Source organism: Thunnus maccoyii, chromosome 11 (assembly GCF_910596095.1).
Source record: "Thunnus maccoyii chromosome 11, fThuMac1.1, whole genome shotgun sequence".
In the NCBI taxonomy this organism is placed as follows: Eukaryota; Metazoa; Chordata; class Actinopteri; order Scombriformes; family Scombridae; genus Thunnus; species Thunnus maccoyii.
In genome coordinates, this window is record NC_056543.1 from 30704806 (window position 1) to 30717091 (window position 12286).

The 12286-nt window shown below is 45.3% G+C and overlaps 22 non-coding genes across 22 annotated transcripts; all 22 read left to right on the top strand.

The window, feature by feature from the left end:
- The first annotated feature begins 119 nt into the window (after positions 1-119).
- Positions 120-238, top strand: LOC121907869. Its single transcript, XR_006099109.1, has one exon. It is a non-coding gene; the product is annotated as a 5S ribosomal RNA (ribosomal RNA).
- A 441-nt stretch (positions 239-679) lies between these two features.
- Positions 680-798, top strand: LOC121907870. Its single transcript, XR_006099110.1, has one exon. It is a non-coding gene; the product is annotated as a 5S ribosomal RNA (ribosomal RNA).
- A 448-nt stretch (positions 799-1246) lies between these two features.
- LOC121907871 lies at positions 1247-1365 on the top strand. The gene has a single exon (XR_006099111.1). It is a non-coding gene; the product is annotated as a 5S ribosomal RNA (ribosomal RNA).
- Positions 1366-1802: 437 nt separating this feature from the next.
- On the top strand, positions 1803-1921 carry LOC121907872. The gene has a single exon (XR_006099112.1). It is a non-coding gene; the product is annotated as a 5S ribosomal RNA (ribosomal RNA).
- Positions 1922-2362: 441 nt separating this feature from the next.
- LOC121907873 lies at positions 2363-2481 on the top strand. The gene has a single exon (XR_006099113.1). It is a non-coding gene; the product is annotated as a 5S ribosomal RNA (ribosomal RNA).
- A 448-nt stretch (positions 2482-2929) lies between these two features.
- Positions 2930-3048, top strand: LOC121907874. The gene has a single exon (XR_006099114.1). It is a non-coding gene; the product is annotated as a 5S ribosomal RNA (ribosomal RNA).
- A 441-nt stretch (positions 3049-3489) lies between these two features.
- LOC121907876 lies at positions 3490-3608 on the top strand. The gene has a single exon (XR_006099116.1). It is a non-coding gene; the product is annotated as a 5S ribosomal RNA (ribosomal RNA).
- Positions 3609-4049: 441 nt separating this feature from the next.
- On the top strand, positions 4050-4168 carry LOC121907877. The gene has a single exon (XR_006099117.1). It is a non-coding gene; the product is annotated as a 5S ribosomal RNA (ribosomal RNA).
- A 437-nt stretch (positions 4169-4605) lies between these two features.
- On the top strand, positions 4606-4724 carry LOC121907878. Its single transcript, XR_006099118.1, has one exon. It is a non-coding gene; the product is annotated as a 5S ribosomal RNA (ribosomal RNA).
- Positions 4725-5159: 435 nt separating this feature from the next.
- On the top strand, positions 5160-5278 carry LOC121907879. The gene has a single exon (XR_006099119.1). It is a non-coding gene; the product is annotated as a 5S ribosomal RNA (ribosomal RNA).
- Positions 5279-5715: 437 nt separating this feature from the next.
- On the top strand, positions 5716-5834 carry LOC121907880. The gene has a single exon (XR_006099120.1). It is a non-coding gene; the product is annotated as a 5S ribosomal RNA (ribosomal RNA).
- Positions 5835-6275: 441 nt separating this feature from the next.
- LOC121907881 lies at positions 6276-6394 on the top strand. Its single transcript, XR_006099121.1, has one exon. It is a non-coding gene; the product is annotated as a 5S ribosomal RNA (ribosomal RNA).
- Positions 6395-6842: 448 nt separating this feature from the next.
- Positions 6843-6961, top strand: LOC121907882. Its single transcript, XR_006099122.1, has one exon. It is a non-coding gene; the product is annotated as a 5S ribosomal RNA (ribosomal RNA).
- Positions 6962-7402: 441 nt separating this feature from the next.
- LOC121907883 lies at positions 7403-7521 on the top strand. The gene has a single exon (XR_006099123.1). It is a non-coding gene; the product is annotated as a 5S ribosomal RNA (ribosomal RNA).
- Positions 7522-7962: 441 nt separating this feature from the next.
- Positions 7963-8081, top strand: LOC121907884. The gene has a single exon (XR_006099124.1). It is a non-coding gene; the product is annotated as a 5S ribosomal RNA (ribosomal RNA).
- Positions 8082-8518: 437 nt separating this feature from the next.
- Positions 8519-8637, top strand: LOC121907885. Its single transcript, XR_006099125.1, has one exon. It is a non-coding gene; the product is annotated as a 5S ribosomal RNA (ribosomal RNA).
- A 435-nt stretch (positions 8638-9072) lies between these two features.
- On the top strand, positions 9073-9191 carry LOC121907887. Its single transcript, XR_006099127.1, has one exon. It is a non-coding gene; the product is annotated as a 5S ribosomal RNA (ribosomal RNA).
- Positions 9192-9639: 448 nt separating this feature from the next.
- Positions 9640-9758, top strand: LOC121907888. The gene has a single exon (XR_006099128.1). It is a non-coding gene; the product is annotated as a 5S ribosomal RNA (ribosomal RNA).
- Positions 9759-10195: 437 nt separating this feature from the next.
- LOC121907889 lies at positions 10196-10314 on the top strand. Its single transcript, XR_006099129.1, has one exon. It is a non-coding gene; the product is annotated as a 5S ribosomal RNA (ribosomal RNA).
- A 437-nt stretch (positions 10315-10751) lies between these two features.
- On the top strand, positions 10752-10870 carry LOC121907890. Its single transcript, XR_006099130.1, has one exon. It is a non-coding gene; the product is annotated as a 5S ribosomal RNA (ribosomal RNA).
- A 441-nt stretch (positions 10871-11311) lies between these two features.
- On the top strand, positions 11312-11430 carry LOC121907891. The gene has a single exon (XR_006099131.1). It is a non-coding gene; the product is annotated as a 5S ribosomal RNA (ribosomal RNA).
- A 437-nt stretch (positions 11431-11867) lies between these two features.
- Positions 11868-11986, top strand: LOC121907684. Its single transcript, XR_006098931.1, has one exon. It is a non-coding gene; the product is annotated as a 5S ribosomal RNA (ribosomal RNA).
- Positions 11987-12286: the final 300 nt, after the last annotated feature.

Here is a 12286-nt window from a genome sequence, read left to right on the forward strand (position 1 = left end):
GTGTGTCTTTTCCACACTGAATGGCAGTGGATGAAAGTGGGATCTTCACCTGTTAGACAGCGACGAATAGGAGGAGCCCGCGCGCATCTTTAAATAGGCTGTTTGCTGCCTATTCTCTCGCTTACGGCCATACCACCCTGAACACGCCCGATCTCGTCTGATCTCGGAAGCTAAGCAGGGTCGGGCCTGGTTAGTACTTGGATGGGAGACCGCCTGGGAATACCAGGTGCTGTAAGCTTTTTCTTCTCATCTGTCATCAACGGAGGGCGCTGCTGCTCCAGTAGTGCTCACAGGTGTCTGGGAAAGAGAGCTGCACTTTCTTATTTCTTTCACACAGATTGTGGGAGAAGAGAAAGGATTAATTCGAGGCAGATTACATATTTTGCACAAAACATTGAATGGAGCATTGTGCACAAATAATTCTAATGCCAACACATAGGGATAGAGTAAATATAGCAGTGATAAGAAGTATTTCAAGGCATTGTATAGGGATGATGAGGAATAATATAGGAGACAGATTACATATGGCTGATAGTATGACGCCATCCGTGATATGTGACGTGTGTCTTTTCCACACTGAATGGCAGTGGATGACAGTGGGATCTTGATTCATAAGACAGCGACGAATAGGAGGAGCCCGCGCGCATCTTTAAATAGGCTGTTTGCTGCCTCTTCTCTCGCTTACGGCCATACCACCCTGAACACGCCCGATCTCGTCTGATCTCGGAAGCTAAGCAGGGTCGGGCCTGGTTAGTACTTGGATGGGAGACCGCCTGGGAATACCAGGTGCTGTAAGCTTTTTCTTCTCATCTGTCATCAGCAGCTAAACAGGAGTTAAAGGTGAAAAGCAAAGCACATCTATGAACTGACATTTACTAACCACTAAGGGATGAAAAACACATATTTATCCGGTTCATTACAGATCACAAAGGATATAAGATGCTGTTTTTTGTACAATAAAATGAATGGAGTATTGTGCACAAATAATCATAATGCCAACACATAGGGATAGAGTAAATATAGCAGAGATAACGAGTATTTCAATGCATTGTATAGGGATGATGAGGAATAATATAGAAGGCAGATTACATATGGCTGATAGTATGACGCCATCCGTGATATTTGACGTGTGTCTTTTCCACACTGAATGGCAGTGGATGAAAGTGGGATCTTGATTCATAAGACAGCGACGAATAGGAGGAGCCCGCGCGCATCTTTAAATAGGCTGTTTGCTGCCTCTTCTCTCGCTTACGGCCATACCACCCTGAACACGCCCGATCTCGTCTGATCTCGGAAGCTAAGCAGGGTCGGGCCTGGTTAGTACTTGGATGGGAGACCGCCTGGGAATACCAGGTGCTGTAAGCTTTTTCTTCTCATCTGTCATCAACGGAGGGCGCTGCTGCTCCAGTAGTGCTCACAGGCGGGAAAGAGAGCTGCACTTTCTTATTTCTTTCACACACACTGTGGGAGAAGAAAAACCACTAATTCCAGGCAGATTACATATTTTGCACAAAACATTGAATGGAGCATTGTGCACAAATAATTCTAATGCCAACACATAGGGATAGAGTAAATATAGCAGTGATAAGAAGTATTTCAAGGCATTGTATAGGGATGATGAGGAATAATATAGGAGACAGATTACATATGGCTGATAGTATGACGCCATCCGTGATATGTGACGTGTGTCTTTTCCACACTGAATGGCAGTGGATGACAGTGGGATCTTCACCTGTTAGACAGCGACGAATAGGAGGAGCCCGCGCGCATCTTTAAATAGGCTGTTTGCTGCCTATTCTCTCGCTTACGGCCATACCACCCTGAACACGCCCGATCTCGTCTGATCTCGGAAGCTAAGCAGGGTCGGGCCTGGTTAGTACTTGGATGGGAGACCGCCTGGGAATACCAGGTGCTGTAAGCTTTTTCTTCTCATCTGTCATCAACGGAGGGCGCTGCTGCTCCAGTAGTGCTCACAGGTGTCTGGGAAAGAGAGCTGCACTTTCTTATTTCTTTCACACAGATTGTGGGAGAAGAGAAAGGATTAATTCGAGGCAGATTACATATTTTGCACAAAACATTGAATGGAGCATTGTGCACAAATAATTCTAATGCCAACACATAGGGATAGAGTAAATATAGCAGAGATAAGAAGTATTTCAAGGCATTGTATAGGGATGATGAGGAATAATATAGGAGACAGATTACATATGGCTGATAGTATGACGCCATCCGTGATATGTGACGTGTGTCTTTTCCACACTGAATGGCAGTGGATGACAGTGGGATCTTGATTCATAAGACAGCGACGAATAGGAGGAGCCCGCGCGCATCTTTAAATAGGCTGTTTGCTGCCTCTTCTCTCGCTTACGGCCATACCACCCTGAACACGCCCGATCTCGTCTGATCTCGGAAGCTAAGCAGGGTCGGGCCTGGTTAGTACTTGGATGGGAGACCGCCTGGGAATACCAGGTGCTGTAAGCTTTTTCTTCTCATCTGTCATCAGCAGCTAAACAGGAGTTAAAGGTGAAAAGCAAAGCACATCTATGAACTGACATTTACTAACCACTAAGGGATGAAAAACACATATTTATCCGGTTCATTACACATCACAAAGGATATAAGATGCTGTTTTTTGTACAATAAAATGAATGGAGTATTGTGCACAAATAATTCTAATGCCAACACATAGGGATAGAGTAAATATAGCAGAGATAAGAAGTATTTCAAGGCATTGTATAGGGATGATGAGGAATAATATAGGAGACAGATTACATATGGCTGATAGTATGACGCCATCCGTGATATTTGACGTGTGTCTTTTCCACACTGAATGGCAGTGGATGACAGTGGGATCTTCACCTGTTAGACAGCGACGAATAGGAGGAGCCCGCGCGCATCTTTAAATAGGCTGTTTGCTGCCTATTCTCTCGCTTACGGCCATACCACCCTGAACACGCCCGATCTCGTCTGATCTCGGAAGCTAAGCAGGGTCGGGCCTGGTTAGTACTTGGATGGGAGACCGCCTGGGAATACCAGGTGCTGTAAGCTTTTTCTTCTCATCTGTCATCAACGGAGGGCGCTGCTGCTCCAGTAGTGCTCACAGGTGTCTGGGAAAGAGAGCTGCACTTTCTTATTTCTTTCACACACACTGTGGGAGAAGAAAAACCACTAATTCCAGGCAGATTACATATTTTGCACAAAACATTGAATGGAGCATTGTGCACAAATAATTCTAATGCCAACACATAGGGATAGAGTAAATATAGCAGTGATAAGAAGTATTTCAAGGCATTGTATAGGGATGATGAGGAATAATATAGGAGACAGATTACATATGGCTGATAGTATGACGCCATCCGTGATATGTGACGTGTGTCTTTTCCACACTGAATGGCAGTGGATGACAGTGGGATCTTCACCTGTTAGACAGCGACGAATAGGAGGAGCCCGCGCGCATCTTTAAATAGGCTGTTTGCTGCCTATTCTCTCGCTTACGGCCATACCACCCTGAACACGCCCGATCTCGTCTGATCTCGGAAGCTAAGCAGGGTCGGGCCTGGTTAGTACTTGGATGGGAGACCGCCTGGGAATACCAGGTGCTGTAAGCTTTTTCTTCTCATCTGTCATCAACGGAGGGCGCTGCTGCTCCAGTAGTGCTCACAGGTGTCTGGGAAAGAGAGCTGCACTTTCTTATTTCTTTCACACAGATTGTGGGAGAAGAGAAAGGATTAATTCGAGGCAGATTACATATTTTGCACAAAACATTGAATGGAGCATTGTGCACAAATAATTCTAATGCCAACACATAGGGATAGAGTAAATATAGCAGAGATAAGAAGTATTTCAAGGCATTGTATAGGGATGATGAGGAATAATATAGGAGACAGATTACATATGGCTGATAGTATGACGCCATCCGTGATATGTGACGTGTGTCTTTTCCACACTGAATGGCAGTGGATGACAGTGGGATCTTGATTCATAAGACAGCGACGAATAGGAGGAGCCCGCGCGCATCTTTAAATAGGCTGTTTGCTGCCTCTTCTCTCGCTTACGGCCATACCACCCTGAACACGCCCGATCTCGTCTGATCTCGGAAGCTAAGCAGGGTCGGGCCTGGTTAGTACTTGGATGGGAGACCGCCTGGGAATACCAGGTGCTGTAAGCTTTTTCTTCTCATCTGTCATCAACGGAGGGCGCTGCTGCTCCAGTAGTGCTCACAGGCGGGAAAGAGAGCTGCACTTTCTTATTTCTTTCACACACACTGTGGGAGAAGAAAAACCACTAATTCCAGGCAGATTACATATTTTGCACAAAACATTGAATGGAGCATTGTGCACAAATAATTCTAATGCCAACACATAGGGATAGAGTAAATATAGCAGTGATAAGAAGTATTTCAAGGCATTGTATAGGGATGATGAGGAATAATATAGGAGACAGATTACATATGGCTGATAGTATGACGCCATCCGTGATATGTGACGTGTGTCTTTTCCACACTGAATGGCAGTGGATGACAGTGGGATCTTCACCTGTTAGATAGCGACGAATAGGAGGAGCCCGCGCGCATCTTTAAATAGGCTGTTTGCTGCCTCTTCTCTCGCTTACGGCCATACCACCCTGAACACGCCCGATCTCGTCTGATCTCGGAAGCTAAGCAGGGTCGGGCCTGGTTAGTACTTGGATGGGAGACCGCCTGGGAATACCAGGTGCTGTAAGCTTTTTCTTCTCATCTGTCATCAACGGAGGGCGCTGCTCCTCCAGTAGTGCTCACAGGTGTCTGGGAAAGAGAGCTGCACTTTCTTATTTCTTTCACACAGATTGTGGGAGAAGAGAAAGGATTAATTCGAGGCAGATTACATATTTTGCACAAAACATTGAATGGAGCATTGTGCACAAATAATTCTAATGCCAACACATAGGGATAGAGTAAATATAGCAGTGATAAGAAGTATTTCAAGGCATTGTATAGGGATGATGAGGAATAATATAGGAGACAGATTACATATGGCTGATAGTATGACGCCATCCGTGATATGTGACGTGTGTCTTTTCCACACTGAATGGCAGTGGATGACAGTGGGATCTTGATTCATAAGACGAATAGGAGGAGCCCGCGCGCATCTTTAAATAGGCTGTTTGCTGCCTCTTCTCTCGCTTACGGCCATACCACCCTGAACACGCCCGATCTCGTCTGATCTCGGAAGCTAAGCAGGGTCGGGCCTGGTTAGTACTTGGATGGGAGACCGCCTGGGAATACCAGGTGCTGTAAGCTTTTTCTTCTCATCTGTCATCAACGGAGGGCGCTGCTGCTCCAGTAGTGCTCACAGGCGGGAAAGAGAGCTGCACTTTCTTATTTCTTTCACACACACTGTGGGAGAAGAAAAACCACTAATTCCAGGCAGATTACATATTTTGCACAAAACATTGAATGGAGCATTGTGCACAAATAATTCTAATGCCAACACATAGGGATAGAGTAAATATAGCAGTGATAAGAAGTATTTCAAGGCATTGTATAGGGATGATGAGGAATAATATAGGAGACAGATTACATATGGCTGATAGTATGACGCCATCCGTGATATGTGACGTGTGTCTTTTCCACACTGAATGGCAGTGGATGACAGTGGGATCTTCACCTGTTAGACAGCGACGAATAGGAGGAGCCCGCGCGCATCTTTAAATAGGCTGTTTGCTGCCTATTCTCTCGCTTACGGCCATACCACCCTGAACACGCCCGATCTCGTCTGATCTCGGAAGCTAAGCAGGGTCGGGCCTGGTTAGTACTTGGATGGGAGACCGCCTGGGAATACCAGGTGCTGTAAGCTTTTTCTTCTCATCTGTCATCAACGGAGGGCGCTGCTGCTCCAGTAGTGCTCACAGGTGTCTGGGAAAGAGAGCTGCACTTTCTTATTTCTTTCACACAGATTGTGGGAGAAGAGAAAGGATTAATTCGAGGCAGATTACATATTTTGCACAAAACATTGAATGGAGCATTGTGCACAAATAATTCTAATGCCAACACATAGGGATAGAGTAAATATAGCAGAGATAAGAAGTATTTCAAGGCATTGTATAGGGATGATGAGGAATAATATAGGAGACAGATTACATATGGCTGATAGTATGACGCCATCCGTGATATGTGACGTGTGTCTTTTCCACACTGAATGGCAGTGGATGACAGTGGGATCTTGATTCATAAGACAGCGACGAATAGGAGGAGCCCGCGCGCATCTTTAAATAGGCTGTTTGCTGCCTCTTCTCTCGCTTACGGCCATACCACCCTGAACACGCCCGATCTCGTCTGATCTCGGAAGCTAAGCAGGGTCGGGCCTGGTTAGTACTTGGATGGGAGACCGCCTGGGAATACCAGGTGCTGTAAGCTTTTTCTTCTCATCTGTCATCAGCAGCTAAACAGGAGTTAAAGGTGAAAAGCAAAGCACATCTATGAACTGACATTTACTAACCACTAAGGGATGAAAAACACATATTTATCCGGTTCATTACACATCACAAAGGATATAAGATGCTGTTTTTTGTACAATAAAATGAATGGAGTATTGTGCACAAATAATTCTAATGCCAACACATAGGGATAGAGTAAATATAGCAGAGATAAGAAGTATTTCAAGGCATTGTATAGGGATGATGAGGAATAATATAGGAGACAGATTACATATGGCTGATAGTATGACGCCATCCGTGATATTTGACGTGTGTCTTTTCCACACTGAATGGCAGTGGATGACAGTGGGATCTTCACCTGTTAGACAGCGACGAATAGGAGGAGCCCGCGCGCATCTTTAAATAGGCTGTTTGCTGCCTATTCTCTCGCTTACGGCCATACCACCCTGAACACGCCCGATCTCGTCTGATCTCGGAAGCTAAGCAGGGTCGGGCCTGGTTAGTACTTGGATGGGAGACCGCCTGGGAATACCAGGTGCTGTAAGCTTTTTCTTCTCATCTGTCATCAACGGAGGGCGCTGCTGCTCCAGTAGTGCTCACAGGTGTCTGGGAAAGAGAGCTGCACTTTCTTATTTCTTTCACACACACTGTGGGAGAAGAAAAACCACTAATTCCAGGCAGATTACATATTTTGCACAAAACATTGAATGGAGCATTGTGCACAAATAATTCTAATGCCAACACATAGGGATAGAGTAAATATAGCAGTGATAAGAAGTATTTCAAGGCATTGTATAGGGATGATGAGGAATAATATAGGAGACAGATTACATATGGCTGATAGTATGACGCCATCCGTGATATGTGACGTGTGTCTTTTCCACACTGAATGGCAGTGGATGACAGTGGGATCTTCACCTGTTAGACAGCGACGAATAGGAGGAGCCCGCGCGCATCTTTAAATAGGCTGTTTGCTGCCTATTCTCTCGCTTACGGCCATACCACCCTGAACACGCCCGATCTCGTCTGATCTCGGAAGCTAAGCAGGGTCGGGCCTGGTTAGTACTTGGATGGGAGACCGCCTGGGAATACCAGGTGCTGTAAGCTTTTTCTTCTCATCTGTCATCAACGGAGGGCGCTGCTGCTCCAGTAGTGCTCACAGGTGTCTGGGAAAGAGAGCTGCACTTTCTTATTTCTTTCACACAGATTGTGGGAGAAGAGAAAGGATTAATTCGAGGCAGATTACATATTTTGCACAAAACATTGAATGGAGCATTGTGCACAAATAATTCTAATGCCAACACATAGGGATAGAGTAAATATAGCAGAGATAAGAAGTATTTCAAGGCATTGTATAGGGATGATGAGGAATAATATAGGAGACAGATTACATATGGCTGATAGTATGACGCCATCCGTGATATGTGACGTGTGTCTTTTCCACACTGAATGGCAGTGGATGACAGTGGGATCTTGATTCATAAGACAGCGACGAATAGGAGGAGCCCGCGCGCATCTTTAAATAGGCTGTTTGCTGCCTCTTCTCTCGCTTACGGCCATACCACCCTGAACACGCCCGATCTCGTCTGATCTCGGAAGCTAAGCAGGGTCGGGCCTGGTTAGTACTTGGATGGGAGACCGCCTGGGAATACCAGGTGCTGTAAGCTTTTTCTTCTCATCTGTCATCAACGGAGGGCGCTGCTGCTCCAGTAGTGCTCACAGGCGGGAAAGAGAGCTGCACTTTCTTATTTCTTTCACACACACTGTGGGAGAAGAAAAACCACTAATTCCAGGCAGATTACATATTTTGCACAAAACATTGAATGGAGCATTGTGCACAAATAATTCTAATGCCAACACATAGGGATAGAGTAAATATAGCAGTGATAAGAAGTATTTCAAGGCATTGTATAGGGATGATGAGGAATAATATAGGAGACAGATTACATATGGCTGATAGTATGACGCCATCCGTGATATGTGACGTGTGTCTTTTCCACACTGAATGGCAGTGGATGACAGTGGGATCTTCACCTGTTAGATAGCGACGAATAGGAGGAGCCCGCGCGCATCTTTAAATAGGCTGTTTGCTGCCTCTTCTCTCGCTTACGGCCATACCACCCTGAACACGCCCGATCTCGTCTGATCTCGGAAGCTAAGCAGGGTCGGGCCTGGTTAGTACTTGGATGGGAGACCGCCTGGGAATACCAGGTGCTGTAAGCTTTTTCTTCTCATCTGTCATCAACGGAGGGCGCTGCTCCTCCAGTAGTGCTCACAGGTGTCTGGGAAAGAGAGCTGCACTTTCTTATTTCTTTCACACAGATTGTGGGAGAAGAGAAAGGATTAATTCGAGGCAGATTACATATTTTGCACAAAACATTGAATGGAGCATTGTGCACAAATAATTCTAATGCCAACACATAGGGATAGAGTAAATATAGCAGTGATAAGAAGTATTTCAAGGCATTGTATAGGGATGATGAGGAATAATATAGGAGACAGATTACATATGGCTGATAGTATGACGCCATCCGTGATATGTGACGTGTGTCTTTTCCACACTGAATGGCAGTGGATGACAGTGGGATCTTGATTCATAAGACGAATAGGAGGAGCCCGCGCGCATCTTTAAATAGGCTGTTTGCTGCCTCTTCTCTCGCTTACGGCCATACCACCCTGAACACGCCCGATCTCGTCTGATCTCGGAAGCTAAGCAGGGTCGGGCCTGGTTAGTACTTGGATGGGAGACCGCCTGGGAATACCAGGTGCTGTAAGCTTTTTCTTCTCATCTGTCATCAGCAGCTAAACAGGAGTTAAAGGTGAAAAGCAAAGCACATCTATGAACTGACATTTACTAACCACTAAGGGATGAAAAACACATATTTATCCGGTTCATTACAGATCACAAAGGATATAAGATGCTGTTTTTTGTACAATAAAATGAATGGAGTATTGTGCACAAATAATCATAATGCCAACACATAGGGATAGAGTAAATATAGCAGAGATAACGAGTATTTCAATGCATTGTATAGGGATGATGAGGAATAATATAGAAGGCAGATTACATATGGCTGATAGTATGACGCCATCCGTGATATTTGACGTGTGTCTTTTCCACACTGAATGGCAGTGGATGACAGTGGGATCTTGATTCATAAGACAGCGACGAATAGGAGGAGCCTGCGCGCATCTTTAAATAGGCTGTTTGCTGCCTCTTCTCTCGCTTACGGCCATACCACCCTGAACACGCCCGATCTCGTCTGATCTCGGAAGCTAAGCAGGGTCGGGCCTGGTTAGTACTTGGATGGGAGACCGCCTGGGAATACCAGGTGCTGTAAGCTTTTTCTTCTCATCTGTCATCAACGGAGGGCGCTGCTGCTCCAGTAGTGCTCACAGGCGGGAAAGAGAGCTGCACTTTCTTATTTCTTTCACACACACTGTGGGAGAAGAAAAACCACTAATTCCAGGCAGATTACATATTTTGCACAAAACATTGAATGGAGCATTGTGCACAAATAATTCTAATGCCAACACATAGGGATAGAGTAAATATAGCAGTGATAAGAAGTATTTCAAGGCATTGTATAGGGATGATGAGGAATAATATAGGAGACAGATTACATATGGCTGATAGTATGACGCCATCCGTGATATGTGACGTGTGTCTTTTCCACACTGAATGGCAGTGGATGACAGTGGGATCTTCACCTGTTAGATAGCGACGAATAGGAGGAGCCCGCGCGCATCTTTAAATAGGCTGTTTGCTGCCTCTTCTCTCGCTTACGGCCATACCACCCTGAACACGCCCGATCTCGTCTGATCTCGGAAGCTAAGCAGGGTCGGGCCTGGTTAGTACTTGGATGGGAGACCGCCTGGGAATACCAGGTGCTGTAAGCTTTTTCTTCTCATCTGTCATCAACGGAGGGCGCTGCTGCTCCAGTAGTGCTCACAGGCGGGAAAGAGAGCTGCACTTTCTTATTTCTTTCACACACACTGTGGGAGAAGAAAAACCACTAATTCCAGGCAGATTACATATTTTGCACAAAACATTGAATGGAGCATTGTGCACAAATAATTCTAATGCCAACACATAGGGATAGAGTAAATATAGCAGTGATAAGAAGTATTTCAAGGCATTGTATAGGGATGATGAGGAATAATATAGGAGACAGATTACATATGGCTGATAGTATGACGCCATCCGTGATATGTGACGTGTGTCTTTTCCACACTGAATGGCAGTGGATGACAGTGGGATCTTCACCTGTTAGACAGCGACGAATAGGAGGAGCCCGCGCGCATCTTTAAATAGGCTGTTTGCTGCCTATTCTCTCGCTTACGGCCATACCACCCTGAACACGCCCGATCTCGTCTGATCTCGGAAGCTAAGCAGGGTCGGGCCTGGTTAGTACTTGGATGGGAGACCGCCTGGGAATACCAGGTGCTGTAAGCTTTTTCTTCTCATCTGTCATCAACGGAGGGCGCTGCTGCTCCAGTAGTGCTCACAGGTGTCTGGGAAAGAGAGCTGCACTTTCTTATTTCTTTCACACAGATTGTGGGAGAAGAGAAAGGATTAATTCGAGGCAGATTACATATTTTGCACAAAACATTGAATGGAGCATTGTGCACAAATAATTCTAATGCCAACACATAGGGATAGAGTAAATATAGCAGAGATAAGAAGTATTTCAAGGCATTGTATAGGGATGATGAGGAATAATATAGGAGACAGATTACATATGGCTGATAGTATGACGCCATCCGTGATATGTGACGTGTGTCTTTTCCACACTGAATGGCAGTGGATGACAGTGGGATCTTGATTCATAAGACAGCGACGAATAGGAGGAGCCCGCGCGCATCTTTAAATAGGCTGTTTGCTGCCTCTTCTCTCGCTTACGGCCATACCACCCTGAACACGCCCGATCTCGTCTGATCTCGGAAGCTAAGCAGGGTCGGGCCTGGTTAGTACTTGGATGGGAGACCGCCTGGGAATACCAGGTGCTGTAAGCTTTTTCTTCTCATCTGTCATCAACGGAGGGCGCTGCTGCTCCAGTAGTGCTCACAGGCGGGAAAGAGAGCTGCACTTTCTTATTTCTTTCACACACACTGTGGGAGAAGAAAAACCACTAATTCCAGGCAGATTACATATTTTGCACAAAACATTGAATGGAGCATTGTGCACAAATAATTCTAATGCCAACACATAGGGATAGAGTAAATATAGCAGTGATAAGAAGTATTTCAAGGCATTGTATAGGGATGATGAGGAATAATATAGGAGACAGATTACATATGGCTGATAGTATGACGCCATCCGTGATATGTGACGTGTGTCTTTTCCACACTGAATGGCAGTGGATGACAGTGGGATCTTCACCTGTTAGATAGCGACGAATAGGAGGAGCCCGCGCGCATCTTTAAATAGGCTGTTTGCTGCCTCTTCTCTCGCTTACGGCCATACCACCCTGAACACGCCCGATCTCGTCTGATCTCGGAAGCTAAGCAGGGTCGGGCCTGGTTAGTACTTGGATGGGAGACCGCCTGGGAATACCAGGTGCTGTAAGCTTTTTCTTCTCATCTGTCATCAGCAGCTAAACAGGAGTTAAAGGTGAAAAGCAAAGCACATCTATGAACTGACATTTACTAACCACTAAGGGATGAAAAACACATATTTATCCGGTTCATTACACATCACAAAGGATATAAGATGCTGTTTTTTGTACAATAAAATGAATGGAGTATTGTGCACAAATAATTCTAATGCCAACACATAGGGATAGAGTAAATATAGCAGAGATAAGAAGTATTTCAAGGCATTGTATAGGGATGATGAGGAATAATATAGGAGACAGATTACATATGGCTG